The sequence below is a fragment of the Mauremys reevesii genome, unplaced genomic scaffold (assembly GCF_016161935.1).
Source record: "Mauremys reevesii isolate NIE-2019 unplaced genomic scaffold, ASM1616193v1 Contig177, whole genome shotgun sequence".
Classification (NCBI taxonomy): Eukaryota; Metazoa; Chordata; order Testudines; family Geoemydidae; genus Mauremys; species Mauremys reevesii.
In genome coordinates, this window is record NW_024100801.1 from 1 (window position 1) to 18,005 (window position 18,005).

Here is an 18,005-nt window from a genome sequence, read left to right on the forward strand (position 1 = left end):
TTTCACAGGAGATGCAAAATAAGTAGTATCAATTTTCAAGTTGAGTAAATAAAGTCGAGGAGATAGTTATTAATATTCCAAAAAATATACTAAGATCCTCAACATAACACCTGAAGGTGAAATATGAACAGGAACAAACACTTGTCTTCTGAGCTCATTTTAAACGATCCTCCAAAGGTAACACTAATTCCCACCCTCCTCACAGGAGCTCTGTGCAATGTCACTGTTCTGCAGGCAGCTTCATTCAATGCTGTTGTGGGACATTCCCAGGCCTGGAAATGTACCAACGACAAATTTGAAAAACAAACAAACTCCCCCTTCACCCGAGCGGGGATTTGAGTGTTTTGTCCCTGTCACTTAGTCTGTGTCAGCGCCAGTACCAGAGCGCCAGGAGCAGGGAGACTCCCAGGCTCTGCTTGACGGATCCTGGCACAGGGAGCTGCAGGAGGAGGGGGCAGAAAGGATTGCAGGTTCAGACCTGTGCTCTGGAAGGGAGGTAATAAGTGAAGGGGTGTTTTGACTATTCCCTGCCTCAGGGTCCCAAGAGGGCTGGGAATTCTACCATTCCACAGGGCCAAATGAGGGAGTGATGCCATGTGGTCAATGAAAACCCAGTGCTCAGGTGAGGTTTGAACTCACAACCTCAGCATAGCTCCTCTCAGCACTGCTCTGTAAGTACTGCGTGCCCTAACTGTTAATTTGCACCACTAGAGCACCTGTTAATTACAATTCCTGAGACCCCTAGGCTGATACAGGCAGGTGACCCCAAAACAGTCTCAGTGGAGCTGAGAGCAGGTAGCGACAGAAGTGTTGTACTCGGTGGGGTGGATCCTTCTTAATGGTTCCAGGCACCATTTGACACCTTGTGGTCCCACCAGGAGGCAGAACAGGTAGCGCCTAAAGCAGGGCCGCCCAGAGGATTCAGGGCCTGCAGCAAGCGAGGAGCAGACATAAAGGTGCCACCCGCTGTGGCGTCTTGTACTCACTGGGTGGCGTCCGAGTCTTCAGTGGCAGCGGGTCCTTCACTCGCTCTGCGTCTTCAGCAGCACTGAAGGACCCACCGCTGAAGTGTTGCCAGGCCGGACTGCTGCCGGGTGAGTAAAAATTAAAAAGGCGCCTCTAGCCAGGGAGGGATTCTTGGCCAGGGCTTGTGGGGCAAAGTGCCCCACTGCCCCCGCACTGCCCTGCCTAAAAGTAGCAGCCACAGAGCCCAAACGTAGCCCCACCCCTTCCACTCGAGGCCACGCCCTGCCCCACCCCTTATTCCCAGGACCCAGTCTTACGCTGCCTCTTCCCCCAAGACCCCGCCTCCCGCTCACTGCTCTCCGTCCCCTCCCCCCCTCACTCACCCTTACGGTCATTACAAAGTGGCAAGGCAGAGCCCTCCCATTTTTAAAAGCCCTGGGGTGTTGTTCCCCCCTGTTCAGGCACCCCTGGGGCCCTGCACGTCACAGAGCTCTCCCTGATTTCAGCTGTTAGTGAGGGAGCCTCACTGCTAGCGCAGACTGGGCAGTTCCTTGCATGAGAGACACTGTCCCAAAGCAGGACTAATGCTTAGAGCTGGTTATCAGTGATTTCAGCTCTGTTGGTCTGCAGCAAGACTCTCCATTGAGTCTTAACCAGCTCTGTTATTACACAGGGAAGAACAAAAGGGTCAAATGGGGCCTGGAACCCTTCAGAAGGATCCACCCCACCAAGTACCAACACTTGTCGCTACCTGCTCTCAGCCCCACTGAGAATGTTTTGGGGTCACCCCTCACCTGTATCAACCTAGGGGTCTCGGAGAATGATAATTAACAGGTGCTCCAGTGGTGCAATTGGTTAGCGCACAGTACTTATAGGGCAGTGCTGAGAGGAGCTATGCTGAGGTTGTGAGTTCAAGTCTCACCTGGAGCACTGGTTTTCATTAGCCAAGTGGCATCACCCCCTCATTTGCCCCTGTGGAATGTAGAGTTCCAGCCCTGGGACACTGAGGAGGAGTCAAAAATGCCCCTTCACTTATTACCTCCTCTCCAGAGCACAGGTCAGAATCTACAATCCTTTCTCTCCCCCCCAGCCCCTGTGCCAGGATCCCTCAAGCAGAGCCTGGAGTCCTGCCCATCCTTGACCCCTGAGCCTGGAGGGAGAGGAGCAAGGAGCCATTGTTCGAGGCTTCCCACTTCCCTGGCTCTAGTCACGCAGACAGCAAGCAGCAAAAGACCAGAAGTCGGAAGCGCAGACAAAGGGATGTTTACTGGGGTTAGTTTCCCAGCAAGCAGATTCCGAAGCCCTTCACACCAGTCGGGCTTATCTCTATAGACCGACAGAGTCTGTTCCCCAGTGTCCCCCTTCCCAGCTCTGACACCGCAGTTCTGAAAGTCTAGGCCTGTGCAGGCAGCCTGAATCTCTCTATTCTAACAGCCATCGGTCCCTGTGGGAAAATGATCTATTCAGGGTTGTCCCTAGACATTTTGGTGCCCTAAACAGCACCCCTGTCCCCCAGCCCGAGCTGGCAGGCGGGCAGGCTGGGGCCAGGTCACTCCACTTCCCGCGCCCGGTAATTGCAGGGCAGGCCCGACCCACACTCACGGGGCGGCGGGAAGTGGGTGATCCAACCTGCTGCCTCTGCTCCTGGCCTTGGCACTTGGGGTTGGGGAAAAACACCCCCAGCACTCACCAGTGGCGCGGCTGGGAGCTGGTGGAGCAGAGCAGGCTGGGGCCAGGTCGTTTCACTTCCGCCCGGTGAGTGCCGGGTGCGCCTGATCCTCCTGCCATCCACCGGGATGTAGCTCAGGGAAGGGGCGGAGTGCGGGGATGGGGTAGAGCAGGGGTGGGAAGAGAGGGGTTGGGGCAGACCAGGGGTGGGGCTGTGGGAAGAGGCAGAGCAGAGGCAGGGGCAGCTTTCCTGGCCGGCTCAGGCAGCCGGGGATCAGGCTGGCCACTGGAGCAGTGCGCAGCTGCGTGGGGCACCAGAAATTTGGGGCAATTTGGTGCCTCACATTTCCTGGCGCCCTACAGCTGCATGGTTTTATGTATGAGTAAGGACGGCCTTGTATCTATGGAGCTCACTGAGGGTTGGTGGGCTGAGCTTCCCCTGCTGGAGCTTTCCAGGGATGAGATTTTGATGGTGCAACAGAAGAAAATCTCCCTGTTCCTGTTTGTCACCTTGGCCCCTTCTTGTGCCCCCCTGAGCCTCTGTTCTTCCTGCTGGGGGAGATACAGAGCCAAGCCCCCATCTGCCTGAGTCACAGAGTCTGTGGCCACCTCTGAACTATTGCCACTGGCGAGTGTGGCTCCCACTGCTTCCCCAGAGGGCTGCAGCAGCAGCTCCCCAGCTGGGTCTGGGGTGTCAGAGATCCAGGCTGTAGGGTGCAGGGGATCCAGGGCCTGTGAGTCCCCTGCCTGAGGGGAGGCCAATGCCTGTGGTGGCCATAAGCACCACAGGGTTTAACCCCGTCTGCTCCCTTCCCCCCGGCTCTGATTTCGGTGACACTGACGTCCCCCTGTGGCTGGGGAGATGGATTTGTGGGCCCAGCACAGTGCAGGGGGCTTCCAAGACAGCCTGTAATTCAGCAAGCGCTTTTCAGCTGGGCCTCGGGCTGGGGGTGATTTTCTCTCCTCGCAGCGGATGGGGGATGCGCTGGGACCAGCTCCTGGCTCTGTTTCTGGGAGCTGGTTTCCCGTGAGGACACACCAGCCATCACTGCTCTCTACCTAGGGGAGAACCACCTGGGAATGTGCTCCTGGCCCAGCCGATCTGGAAGGTTGAACGGGATCGTGGCCAGCACAGCAATGTGGGGCTAGGTCCCTGAGCAAACAAAGCGGGTGAGGTGAGAGCAGAGACGAGAACTAGAGATGGGGGAGGAGACAGGGTCTCGAGGGAGGGAGCAGCTGGAGAGAACCAAGGAGCGCAGTGGACAAGTCTGCCCTGTGAATACTAGTGGTCACAGGTGTTCTGCAGAAAACCCATAGCCAGCTGGTCCCGTGGGGTGATGGTCGGCCCTCAGGACTCTGACTCTCACAGTCCCAGTTCAGAGCTTGGCAGGATCTGCTGGAGCCGCGTTGTATTGCTACGAAGCCCCAGAGGCCCTACTGCTCAGCATCCTCATCGCACAAAGGTCTCTCTTTTCCTTCCTGCTTGGTTACTAATGCCTACTCAAGGAAATCTTTGGTCCAGATGGCCCCATGCTATTGAACCTGAGAGTCAGCTAGAGATGCCTTCCTCCTTTGGGCTGTCTCATAGCTGCATTCCTGGCTGCCTCAGCTGATGACCACAGGCTCTTCGGCACCCGGCCTAAGCCAGGGCAGGTGGAGGGTTTGGAGCTCCCCATAGTGGCTGGGGCTCCTAGGTGGCTTTACCATGGCCCTGCTTCAGCGTCTGTCCTGGCTTGGGGCAGGGCCTCCAGGGAAGAAGAGAGTTGGGGCCATGGAGAAGGGCAGGGCCTCAGGGCTCCCCACTTCTACCGAGGTTCGGTGCTTTTGCTCAGGAGCAGAGGCTGCATCATTGTTTAAATCTAAACCAACCCCAGATGGGGATGGAGACATTCCCAGGGATCTCAGGCCGAACCTGCAGCCCTCAGCTGTTGCTGCTGGAGGGTGTGAAGCCCTTTCACTCGTATTGCCTAGTGTCCCTAGCTCTGAGGCCTTTCTCTCTCCTCGTCCTGAGGGACCTTCCTCCATTCCCAACCCACCTCCTAATTATCCAGGGCTCTTCTCCCAGAAGGATCACTCAGGGGCTGGATCCCTCTTTGCCTTTTCTCTGTGTCTAGCACAGTTCGAGGTGCCCATGGGTGGGGTGTTTGATCACAATGACCCTCCGTGGAGCTGCCATTCAGCTTCCCTCATTTGGTCTCATCTTTCACTGAGTCCAACATTTTCAATCCCTCATCACCATCCTCCCAAGCACATTTCAACTGCCTCCATCCCTTCACCAGGCAGTGTCCCTGTGGTGTGGGCTGTCTGCATAGGCCCTTTCTCAATCTTTCTCACCCTCTTGTCTTGAGTCTCCTGTGTCTCTGCTTTCTAAGCACAGACTCACTCTGGCTGTTCAGAGGAGGGCAGGACCATGCCTATGCGTGACCAGCAGACAGCGACAAAGACCCCTGGCCAGCCTGCTCCCTGCCATGCCAAACACCCACTGAAGGCCACCCACAGATCAGCATGTGGGGCGGCTGCTGATGCTCTGTGGCCAACATCAGAAGATGGTAGGAAAGGAGGGCCAGCCCCAGTGGGGCCTCTGACCGTTCCCACTCACGGTGCTCACTTTTGCAGTGGGGCAGGAGATTTTTCCCCAAGAGGCTTTTCCCCAGCTGGCGAGAAGCAGAGAAACACCCAGGCTCCCAAGGGGCTATGTAGCAACCCCCCTCCAGCACAGGGACAGGCGCACACTTGGAAGAGGAAACTGCTCCACACTCTGCCGGGCAGCCGCCAGTTTCTTTGGCAAGTCAGGAAGGGCAAAGGCGAGACTGGAAGCACCTGGGGCTCATGCCCCAGCCTTTGTGACACCCAACCCCCAACTCCTTCCCGGGGCTCTAGCTGAAGCCAGAGCATTGGCCTGAGCGGCCAAGAAGAGGTTCCAGCCCGAAGGAGCAGGACTTTCAGCCCAAAGGTAAAACTGGACAAGCACAACCACGAAAGGACATGAACCCTCAATTGCCTGATCCAGACTCAGATGCCTTATCCATTAGGCCACATGGTCACATATAGTCTCTCCAAGTACTTCTTTAGAGAAGACGGACACTGTGTTTCTCAGACTCAGGTCATCTACTGAGGGGGGTTGAGACTCTCTGGGCACAGAAGTCAAGTTCCCTGCGAGATGTGAGACTTAATTCTCTGGAGCCAGATGCAGGGCTTTGGCAGGGAGGCTCAGGCATGGGGGATTGGGGTGCAGCGGATGGACCGGCTGTCTAAGTGTGGAGATTTAGTTGCACTGAGGCACAGGAGGGAGGAGGAATCCTGCTGATGGTCAGTGGCTGTGCAGAAAAAAGGGTGTTGATTCCCCCATCCTAAATGGGCTGGTTGGCTTGACCCTTCTCCCCTCTGCGGAGCATGGTGGGGATTGCAGCTCACCCTCTTGTGGGGCAGGAGGGCACAGGTGCAGGGCGTTGGGCTCCAATGTACTCGGAAGGCAGCTCCGGTGCGGTGGGGCAGGGCAGGGTCTGTGGTTTACGTTCTGTGTTGCCTGGTGCTGGGCCATTGCACAATCCCCAGCCACGCCGCACAGTGCATCCCGAGAGGGGGCAGGGGGCCAAGCAGACGATCCAGCACGAGGGGGGAGAGGATGTGTGCTTGGGGGGAGGAAAGGCCTTGGGCTGCACTGGGGGAGCGCAGAGCAGGGGTGACACCCCAGAAACCTGCAGCAAAGGGATGGACAGGTGGCCTGGGTGGATAGAAGAGGCAGCGAGCCTAAAAGAGGAGTGGGGTCTAGTGGTCAGAGCAGGGAGGGGGCTGGGCGCCAGGGACCTCTGGGTTCTATCCCTGGCTCTGGGAGCAGAGGTGGGTCTAGAGGTCATAGCAGGGGGACTGGGAGCCAGGACTCCTGGGTTCCATTGTGGCGGCTGCTTTTTTCTGTGTCTCCCGCCCTACAGATCCCAGCCCAGCCCCCTAGCAGAATCTGACTGGGGGAGGGGGTTGCCCTGCCACTCCAGACTCGTGATTCAAACCCCTCTCACCATAGGCTCTGACATCACGGAATCTCCCCCTCAAGACAGAAAGTAGGAGCCCCTCCCCACATGCGGAGGAAGCTAGTGAGTTTCTTGGGGGTCTCTGGCGGAGGTGACGGCACCCACCAGACACCCACTCATGGGTGCAAGGAGACCCCCCTGCACAGCCCCCTGCTACGAGGAGCCGGGGGTGCCCAGCCAGGGTCAGGAGGTGAGATGGGGATGCAGTGGCAGGAAGGGGGCAGAGCTGGGGGTGGTGCCAGGTCTGGTGCTGGCTACACGGGGAAAAACCACACTGCTCCCCCATAACACACACACACACACACACACACACACACACACACACCTCCTGGTCTTGGGAGGGGAACAGGAGAAAGGACAAAAGAAGCAAGAGACAAAGAGAAAGGAGGGATGGACGAAAAGGTGAAACAAAAAGGACAAACCCCAATGACCCCAGTGATTCTAAGGGACAAAATCCCATGTGCAGAATAAAATTCTGCCTCCTTAAGCTCGTGGTTTCCATGCCTATAATTCAACGGTCACCAGATGGATCAGACTGAACAGGTTTCAAATCTTGAGGAGGCTCTTACCTTCTAAACAGGGACGGCTGTTTTCTAGTAAAATCAGGAAAAGGGAAAGAGAAAACTCGAAAGAGGTTCCTCCTGGCGCTCGCGTCCGTGAACCCGAATACTCTCTCAGTCCTCAAAGAGAGACCTGGAGAAGGAGACTTGCTGAAGCAAAGCCACAGGGGTCTCTGAGGTTTCCCTGGCCCCTCGCCCCTGTCCTGCCTGGCTGATGTCAGCATCTCTCTGTGAGGTCACCACCTCCCCACCACCTTTGACCAATAGTCTGAGGTCCTGCAAAAGGCCTTTGTGATGTCACTGCCACACCCCTCCCTTGCTGTGCTAATGTCCTGCCCCTGCCCAGGCACTTTGGAGGCTTGAGCTACTCCCTGTGGATCACCCCACTCAAGAAGCATCCGTTCTAGGAAGCAAGCCGGCTAGACAGGAAAACATCAGACGCTGCTCCCAATGCTACACTCACCTTTTCAGAAATTAGTCAATTTTATGGCCAGAAGAGACCATTAGAGCATCTAATCTGACCACTTGAGGATCACTTGAGCTGCAGTCAAGCACTCTACCGCTGAGCTATACCCCCACAATGACCTGAGTAGGGAATCGTGATTTTCAGGACTTTGAAGGACAAACCCTGATTCATCGAGCTCCTTTGCCATTCCCAGACCACAGGTGGTTTTAAAAATGGGGTTTGATTAAACTTCTTAAATGTGGCAAACACCACAGCTTGCACACCCACCGATATAGCTTCTCCCAGTGACATAGCTGCCACCTCTTGCAAAGTGGATTAACTACACCCCAGGAAAACTCTCTCCCCTCAGCATAGAGCAGTGGTTCTCAGAGTGTGAGTCAGGACCCCAAAGTGGGTCATAACCTGATTTAATGGGGTTGGCAGGGCTGGCATTAGACTTGTTGGGGCCTGGGGATGAAGCCAAATTTCTGAGCCCCACCACCCAGGGCTGAATCCTTCAAGCTCTGGTTTTGCCCTCCCTAACTGGGGCAGGGCTCAGGCTTTGTCTTCCCTGCCTCTGCCCAGTGTGGAGGGCCTGGTCCCTCTTTCAGGGCCATGGAGTAAGTTTTTGGGGCAGAAGGGGTTGCAGTGAAAGGAATTTGAGAAACCCTGGCATAGAGCCTCTGAATATGTCTAGATTGGCTCCCTGTGGCAGATCAGACACTGAAAGTACAGCCATGGAGACACCACACACCAGCCTTGCCTAACAGGCAGAATCAAACCTCCACAGAAAGACGCCTGTTGCTTTCTAACCCATCTCCCTAAGCCCTCAGCCACCACCACTTAACAAAGGGGCTTTCTACACGATGGTTCTGGTCTCACTGCAGGGTCATTTCAATTGTTTGCTCAGACCAGCATTAGGAAAATGGTGCCTGGGCAAAGCATGCTGGCACTTCCCACTGCCCTGGACGATCCCCTCCCCCTTTACCGCTAGCTCCTGCACTCCCACCCCTTGCACCTCCTTCACCCCTAACTCCTGCCCCTCCTGTGCCCCCTTTGCCCTTAACTCCCTGTGCCACCAGCCATTGCCCCTCTCCTGCAGCCCCTTCACGTGGCTCCAGTGCTGGGGCCCGCACTTGTTCTCCCTTTCCTGGGCTTTGGCATCACTAGCCCCTGCTTAGCGAGTAGGGTTCAGTGGTCCCCAAAATGTGAGGCATGACTCCTGGGGACACAGAGGAACATTCATGGGGGCACCTCAGGGCCTGAGCCAGCCCCATGGAGGAGCAACACTCAGCCCCACTCTGCCCCAGCTCTTCCCCAACCCCAACGTCAGCCTGGGGCTCTGGCTCCCAGCTCAGCCTCGACCCCCTTACCCCTGTCTGCACCCCTCTCCCCAGCAAGCAACAGCCCCACTCCCAGCCTCAGTTCTTGACTGCGGCTTCCAAGGGGCCACAGCCATGGATAATAGGGCACAGAGTGAAATGTTTGGGGACCACTGGTTTAGGGTGATGTTCTCAATCACTTCTATGAAGTCCAATAAAAGCTATTCCTCACCCACCCAGCTCTCCATCAGGACGGACTAGGTATGTTCTGCTGCCCTTCACTCATGCAGGAAGGATAATAACATTTCATTCCATTGAATCCTAAAGTGATTTGTAACCCACCACCAGCCGAAACTGGTCATTTTGGGAAAGCAGCCCCATCATGCTGCATACCTAGGCAGAGTAGGTGTGTCTGTGCAAACACGGTCTGTTCCTGAAGTCTTTCCCCCAGCTCCTCACTAGATGTGAGGGGGGAGCTCATTCAGCCCCTGCTTCTGCGTAGTATTTAAAAACTCCTTATTGTCCCTAGCTCTGCTGGCCTTAGATTTCTCCTCCTGTCCCTTTTTAACAGCTCAGATGAGGTGGCCTAGTGGTTAAGGTGATGGACTGCTAATCCATTGTGCTCTGCATGCATGGGTTCAAATCCCATCCTCATCGGATGCATTTAGTTTTCACCCCTCCTTTGTAGACAACCATCTCCCCCTTTGGTACAATGACAGCTCAAACAATCTTGCTTCTTGCAAACAAAAACCTTCTCAGAAACTCAGAACTCCCTTGCTTTAAATAAAATGTCTAAATCCCAGATTTCTTTAAAAAAGAAATTCTCTAGTGCTGTATTTCTTAGTTTTTATCTCAAGAGGTAACATCCTCATCTTCTCCCCCAAACACCCTGGGACCTGCCCAAATTATTAAAATACCCTCAACCCGAGCAAGGCCAGAGCAGTGAACCAGAGCTAGTGTCTAGGCCAAGCTGTTCTGAAGGAGGCAACTCAAACATTTTCTCCCTGCTTCCCTTGGCAAGGTCTGACTGAGAAAACAAAATTCCCCAAACTGAAAATTTTCTGCTGAAAAACTAATACTAGTCTGTTTGGGGACTTTGGTTTGCAAGTATTATTGTTATTATTCTCTTCTGATTTCTGAGTCAGTTCAGTTCAGTCTTTGTCCTCCAGGTGTGTTTCCAGCTGCTGAGTTGTGGGGGAGAGAGGCCAAGTCATGATGTCTCTTCCCCTCTTTCATAGTTTCTTCCAACTTGCTAGGAAGCTCCTTTGTTACCATGTAACTCAAGCAGTGTCCATTGTCGCTGTGCTATCTCGGAGACGTCTGCATTGTACACGGTTCCTGGGCTAGTCCTTGGGAGTGTGGATCCCTTCAATGGGCCAGCAGCGAGTCTGGCTCCTCCCTTGTCACACCTGAAAGGCTGGTGGGGGGCATTTCCCAACCTCATAACATATCTCAGTAACACACACAGAGCAAAACTTCATAACTTCCCAACCAATGCGAGCACACACAATCCAACACGATATTAATGTTCAACAGATCAAGACTTTTGAAATGATACGTTACAAGGCAGACTTTGAACAAACCATGTCATCATTATATGAGAGTGGTGAATATGGGGCTTCCAGGTGCTGCTCTGAGCACAGCGTGCCACACCTGGGCTTACACTGCAATGGAGACGTACCCTTAGAGTCCATCTCTCCTGGGATAAAGATGGCCCACACCTGACTCTCTGCCAATCCCCACTGGGCCCTGAGAAGTGTTGTTCGTGTTTGTATTCTATAAAGCAGAGGAGCAGATGAAGTTTTGCTCCCAAGGTGTGTGTGTGATTCTTTGGACAGGTCTACACTACAAAATTAGGTTGGTGTAATTACATGGCTTAGGCTGGCAATGCAGTTCTATCAAGCTAATCCCGGTTAGATAGTGGCTCAGCTGTCAGAACTTTCTGGAGCTATGAAAGGGGAGGGGCCCATGGCTCTGTAGCAGGAATGCAGGGCAGGTGAGTTCACGGCAGGCATGGTGGGATACTGGTGGAGGCCAGTTATGGTGATATAATGACCAGCAGCATTTACACTGACATTTGTCACTTTAAGTTTGCTGCAAAAAGCACTAGGCCTCTCGTCGAGGTGGTTTTATTTTGTCACCAAAACAGGGCAATTTGTCGCCAGATGTGTTATTGCAGTGTGTGCACCAGCCAAAACTGCCGACCGAGGAGCGTTGTGTGTTTTCACACATCTGATCTATATATTGTTGCTGAAGTATACTTTTAGTGCTGAGCTGGCCAAAGATTCTCTCTCTCTCTCTCTCTCTCACACACACACACACACACACACACACACACACACACACACACACACACACACACACACACACACACACACACACCTTGCAAAGAAAACCTCACCTGCTCCTCTGCTTTGCAGAATCCAAACACAAGCAAAGCTTGTCAGGCCCCAGTGGGGATGGCAGGGAGTCAGGTGTGGGCAGACACTGTGCTGTTGTCACAGGCAGGCACCATGGCTTAGCTGGCTAAAGCACCTGTTTTGTAAACAGGAGATCCTGGGTTCAATTCCCAGTGGTGCCTTATTAACTAGCTCTTGGGTAACCTGGTATTGGCTACTGTGGGAGGACAAAACACAGAGCTCTTTGGTCCAGCCCAGTGTAGTTGTTTAAATTATACTCACAGGCACTGATAACAGACTTACTGAAAGTTTGGGAGTTAAGAGCTGATAGGTCAGTGGTCCAGCCTGTCACAGATGATCCTGCTTCCTCAGGGGCAGGTCTGGGCTCTCACACGGAATGGCTCATTGTGGCTGGCAGAAACTGTGGGCAGCTCATTTAGTTTGCACCGAGGGTTGAGTCCTGCTTTGTGCAACGTGTGTGAGAATGAAAATCCTAAACCGCCCTTTGAAATAACAAATGCAGCAGGACGTGTTATTGTCCCTGCCCCAAAGCAGACAGACCAATGGAGAAATGCCATTGAGTCCAGGGTAATACTCCACTGCCATTTTACCTTTTTTGCTTGCTAAACTCCCTCCCAACCTTGAGGGCTCCCAGATCCCGGTATTGAGCCTGAGCCGAGATGTCTACGCTGCAAATTTACCACCTCATGGCCCTTGCCTGGGATCCTGAACTGGCACGGGACACCCGTGGGTGTTTCATTGCAGTGCGGACATAGCCTAGCATTATGTCTACACTGCCATTAACACACCCAAGTCACTATTCTCAAACCCTGGGTCAGTTGATTCAGGCTTGTGGGGCTTGTGCTGCAGGGTTATAAAATGACAGTGTAGACACTTGGGCTTCAGCCCAGCCTCCGAGACCCCACGAGGGGTGAGGGGCTCGAAGCCTGGGCTCCAGTCTGAACCCAAATGTCTACGCTGTAGTTTTTAGCTCCCAATCTGAGCCCATAGGGCCCAAATCAGACCATCCAGGCCAGCGGGATTTTGTCACAGTCTAGATGCCCTCTCAGGGTATGTCTACACTGCAATGTAAGCCCAGGGTTAGCAGAAGTCATGTCAGCAGCCCCAACACATAAACATAAACCACGAGGAAAGACCCACCCCCAGATAAGCTGGGCAGTGTCCTTCTCCCTACGGTTTGTAAGTCCAACAACCAAAGTCCTTTAACATGAGCCATCCCCTCTCTGCACCCCACTCACAGCTGTTGTCCTTAGTCAGTGCAAGCCCAGAGGTGCCTCTGTACAGTTTACCTGCCAGCCTGGGTGGAAAAGGGGGGAAAATAAGAAGGCTCCCTACTCACTATGTTGTCTAGGGACTCACTCATCCCTCTACAGCCACCCTGTCCTAACGTTGGTCTGACGCCTACATTTTAGTATTGGGACCCAGACCCCAGCACACTTGGCTTTGGAACCCCTGTCCCCTGCCTAGCAAGTGCTATTGAATTGAGGGTGAGTCCCTCAGTCGGGGTCTGCCAAGCACAGTTGTGCTGCCCTCGATTCACACAACAAGGATAAAAACCCTTTATTTCTCCTGCCCCTGTAACATGGAGACTGGGAATCTAACACCAGCCACAAGTGATCATTTCGGCAAGTAACCCAACCTATTTCCAACATACTGTAAAATCCACATGCAGACTCGTACATGAAACCTTGCAAGAAAATCTTCCTGAGGGGGTCTGAAGCACCTGCTGCTGGAGGGAAGGAGGGAGCCGTGGGTTGGGATTGAGGAGCAGCATGAGGAGGAGGGGCCTGGGGGTGGGTTCTGAGGGCACTGGGAATAGGAGGGCTGTGGGTTGGGATTGAGGGCACTGGGAATAGGAGGGGGATGTGGGTTGGGACAGAGGAGAAGGGTGAAGAGGAGCAGGCTCTGGTTGGGAGTGAGGAGCAGTGAGCATAGGAGGGACTGAGGGTTGGGATTAAGGGGCACTGGGAAAAGAGAGGTCATGGGTTTAGGCTGAAGAGCATCCTCGTTTGGGGATCCAGCAGGACAGGGGCAGCCAGCAGATTTTTCTATTTCCTTTGTGATATTGTGTTTGTGTGTGTGTGTGTGTGTGTGTGTGTGTGTGTGTGTGTGTGTGTGTGTGTGTGTGTGTGTGTGTGTGTGTGTGTGTGTGTGTGTGCAGGGGAGGAACATGCTCTATGCCCAGAGGCCTTTATTCCTCCAGGCTGCAAGGACAGAGGGCTGTCAGGAAGTTGCCCCTTCAAACCACACACAAAAGGGCCCTTCTGAGGAAAGGAAAATCCTGAAGAAAAAGTAACATCAAAGAGGACTCCAGCAAGACAGTGTAAGATCTTGGGAGTAGTTTATCACCTGACCAGGGACTTGAAACCTGGACCCTCAGATTAAAAGTTTGATGTTCTGCCCACTGAGCTAGCCAGACTCACAAAGAAAAACAGCAAGTTGGTGCAGAGGAGAAACTAGTCAAGAAAACAAGAGTGGGAAACAATAGGGGAAACCTGCTGCTCTCTCTGGCCTGGTCAACACTACGAGTTTATATCAGATTTAGCAGCGTTAAATCGCATTAACCCTGCACCCATCCACACAACAAAGCCCTTTATATCGATATAAAGGTCTCTTAATACCGGTATCTGTACTCCTCCCGACGAGGGGAGTAGCGTTGAAATCGGCATTGCCATGTCGGATTAGGGTTAATGTGGCCACAATTCGACGGTATTGGCCTCCGGGTGCTATCCCACAGTGCACCATTGTGACCGCTCTGGACAGCAGTCTGAACTCGGATGCACTGGCCAGGTAAACAGAAAAAGCCCCATGAACTTTTGAATTTCATTTCCTGTTTGCCCAGCGTGGAGCGCCGATCAACACAGGTGACCATGCAGTCCCAGAATCAAAAAAGAGCTCCAGCATTGACTGTAGGGGAGATACTGAATCTGATCTTTGTATGGGGAGATGAATCTGTTCTATCAGAACTCCGTTCCAAAAGACAAAATGCCAAAACATTTTAAAAAAATCTCCAAGGCCATGATAGACAGAGGCCGCAACAGAGACTCAACACAGTGCTGAAACTTAAGGAGCTGAGACAAGCGTGCCAGAAAGCCAAAGAATGAAATGGGCGCTCACGGAGGAGGGGCGACTGACAAGTGTAGCTATCCCACAGTTCTCGCACTCACCGAAAACCATTTGAATTCTTGGCTGAGTTCCCAAAGCCTGAAGGGTCAAAAACATTGTCACGGGTGGTTCAGGGTATATGTCATCACCACCCCCGTGAAAGCAAAGGGGAAAAATCATTTTTGATTTATGTCTACTGGATGCTGCTGGCAGATGTGGTGCTGCAGCGCTACACAGCAACATCCCCTTCCCTTCCATTCTGGCCGGCAGGCGGTACAGTAGGACTGTTATCCGTCATCGTTGTCCCGTGAGTGCTCCTGGCTGGCCTCCGTGAGGTCGCCCGGGGCACCTGGGCAAATAGGAATGACCATTTACTCTCTGGTTCTTTAGTAGGTTTGCCCGATAGTCAGACAGGACTGACTCTCCCATTAGACAATACTTAAGGAAGGGAATGACCTGGGGAGTCATTCCCATTTTTGTCCCTGTGACCCCAGCTGACCTCACCAAGGCCGGCCAGGAGCACCCATGACAGCAGCAGACGGTACAGTATAACTGGGAACTGTTATTGTCAACTTGCAAGGCAGCAGACAGGACAGTATGGCTGGTAACCGTCTCTGCTAACTTGCAAAAGGCAAGGGGATGCTGCTGTGTAGCACTGCAGTACCACGTCTGTCAGCACCATCCAGTAGACATACGGTGACAGTGAAAAGAGGCTGAATGGGCTCCATGGTTGCTGTGCTATGGCGTCTGCCCGGGCAATCCAGGGAAAAGGGTGTGAAATGATTGTCTGCCGTTGCTTTCATGGAGGGAGGATTGAGTGACAACATTTACCCAGAATCACCCACGACACTGTTTTTGCCCCATCAGGCACTGGGATCTCAACCCAGAATTCCAATGGGCAGGAGAGACTGCGGGATCTATGGGATAGCTATAGCATAGCTACCCACAGTGCAACGCTCTGGAAATCAACGCCAGCCTCGGTACATGGACACACACGGCCGAATTAATGTGCTTACTGGGGCTCCGTGCACTCGACTTTATACAATCTGTTTCCAAAAAACAGTTTCTGTAAAATTGGAATAATCCCATAGTGTAGACATACCCTGTGGTTAACAACTTTGGTGGCTAATTGAAGGCTGATGGTTCAAACCCAAGTGAAGATGGAGGTGTTTTTTTTTTAGTGATGAGAATCCAGTACATTTTAACAGGCAGAAAATCTTCTCAATGCTGCTCTAGCCTCATTGGGCAAGCATAAGTATGGCTTTTCTTAGATGCATTGGTGGTATAGTGGCGAGCGTAGCTGCCTTCCAAGCAGCTGACTTGGGCTCGATTCCCAGCCAATGCAGGGATGTGATGTTTTCTCTCCTGGGAATTGGTTTAATTTCAGTCACATTGTATCAGTTTATCAATGGAATGACAAAATCCATGTGCTGCAGGTCATTCAACACACAATGGAGGAAGAAAGGGGCAGAACTATACAATGAGCTGTTGGAGTTATCCTGGTATTACAATGTTAGGTTTATTTTTTTAAAAAAAATCCTTTACTTCCCTCTCCCTTTTAGACTCAGAGCCTTTAAGGTCAGAAGGGACCAATGTGATCATCTAGTCCGACCTGCTGCACCTTGCAGGCCAAAAGACCCCACCCACCCACTCCTGTAATAGACCCGGGAGGGGATGCAGCTCTGTGCACTGCCCCTACCCCAGGTAGCACATGGAGGCCCTCTGCTCCCCTCCCCATGGGTGTGCACAGATGTGCCAGCAGCACTGAGGTGGCTCCCTGCCCACTCTGCCTCCGTCATTCTGTGCCGCTTCCAGAAATGGCCGGCATGTCCCAGCATCCCCTGGTGTGGGGGGAGTGTCTCCATTCACTGCCCCTGCCCCGGGTACCAACTCCGCAGCGCCCATTGGCCAGGAACTGCAGCGGCACACGGAGACCCCCTGGCCCCACCCACCTACGAGCTGCTTATGCAGGGTTGTGTGTACCAGTCACTTTGGGAGCTGCAGTGCCCAGGGTAAGCGCCACCCCTCCTGCACTCCAACCCCCTCCCCCAGCACAGAGCCCGCACCCCGCACCCAAATTTCCTCCCAGAGCTTTGCTTGTCTTCCTTTCACCCAGAACCATCCTTCTTCTCCTGGGCTGCAAGTAGCCATCCCTGGGAAGCCAAGAGGCAGACACAGGATTCTACCTCCCAGCAGCCAACCGCACCTCCCCAGGCTTTGCAGAACGAATGGTGATGCTCTACTAACCCCACTTAGCCGCACTGAGGTGCTTAGCTTCTGCCCTGCCTTCCTCAGCTCGACTTTCCTCTTTTGCCCCATTCCCGCCTCACTCCCTCCTTTGGCAAGTCACGCAGAGGAGGCAGCAGGAAGAGCCGGCCGCCATAGGCCAACCTCCAAGGGCAGAGGAGACCAAGCCACAAGTCTTCAAAAGGTGACTGGCCAAGATCCTCTAGCTTTCCCCTGCTGATGCCAAGGCTTTTTCCTCAGCTCATTTCACCACCCTCTGCCATGCAGGGGTTGGGGTTTATTGCAGGTGTTACCCGAAATTGGGCCAGCTAATCAGCGTAGGCAGGACTAATGACCCACCAGAGTTTGGCAGAAAGCAGCACATTTGTTATAATGACAGCTAAGCTCAAAAGAAGAAGGGGGAGAGGGTGTCACACTCGCATACTCACGCTCCCAGGACTGGCAGGGAACTGGAGATGTCAGGATTCTGCAAGGTAAGTGTCCCACAGCACAGCTATGGATGGTGCGATGAAGGTAACTCTCCCTGAGGCACAATGAAATACAATGCAGAGAACCACTGGCCAGGCGGTCCGGGCAAAGGGCATTCACTGGAGGTACAAGCTTGTGAGTGCTCTCCTGAGCACAGGGCCCCTTCCCCTTTTAAGGGCCTGCACCTCATGGCCTGCGACTAGAGATGACTTGGCTGCATCTGGTTGGTCACACTCCACCTTGGGCAGTGTCCATGCTCTGGGTGTGTGAGTGCTGCCTAATTAGAGTCCCAGACACCTTGTCTACCTGGGAGCTCTTCTGCTCTTCAACCAGAACATTCATCCCAGGAGCATTCCAGGAGGGAGCGGGAAGGGGAAAGCCACTTCACAGGCATTCAGAGAGGGAGAGGAGACAAAAGTGGGAGCAGGGAAGTATAACAGACCTTCTGCGCATAGAAATCACTGCTGCTCTTACAACAGCAGAGATAGGCCAGTAGGAGCTGGGAAAATTAAGCCATTGTGTTTCTGTCTGGTTTCAAACCAGGGACCTTTTGCGTGTTAGGCAAACATGATAACCACTACACTACAGAAACTCTGTCACAGGGTTTTGCCCCTCCCTTCATAAGAACATAAGAATGGCCACACTGGGTCAGACCAAAGGTCCATCCAACCCCACATCCTATCTGCCAACAGTGGCCAATGCCAGGTGCCCCAGAGGGACTGAACAGGTAATGATCAAGTGATTTCTCTCCTACCATCCATCTCCACCCTCTGACA

General features: G+C 53.4%; 3 non-coding genes across 3 annotated transcripts; all 3 read left to right on the plus strand.

The window, feature by feature from the left end:
- The first annotated feature begins 1,802 nt into the window (after positions 1-1,802).
- Positions 1,803-1,896, plus strand: TRNAI-UAU. The gene is made up of 2 exons: positions 1,803-1,840; positions 1,861-1,896. It is a non-coding gene; the product is annotated as a tRNA-Ile (tRNA).
- Positions 1,897-9,564: 7,668 nt separating this feature from the next.
- TRNAS-GCU lies at positions 9,565-9,646 on the plus strand. The gene has a single exon. It is a non-coding gene; the product is annotated as a tRNA-Ser (tRNA).
- A 1,850-nt stretch (positions 9,647-11,496) lies between these two features.
- On the plus strand, positions 11,497-11,570 carry TRNAT-UGU. Its single transcript has one exon. It is a non-coding gene; the product is annotated as a tRNA-Thr (tRNA).
- The last annotated feature ends 6,435 nt before the right edge of the window (positions 11,571-18,005 follow it).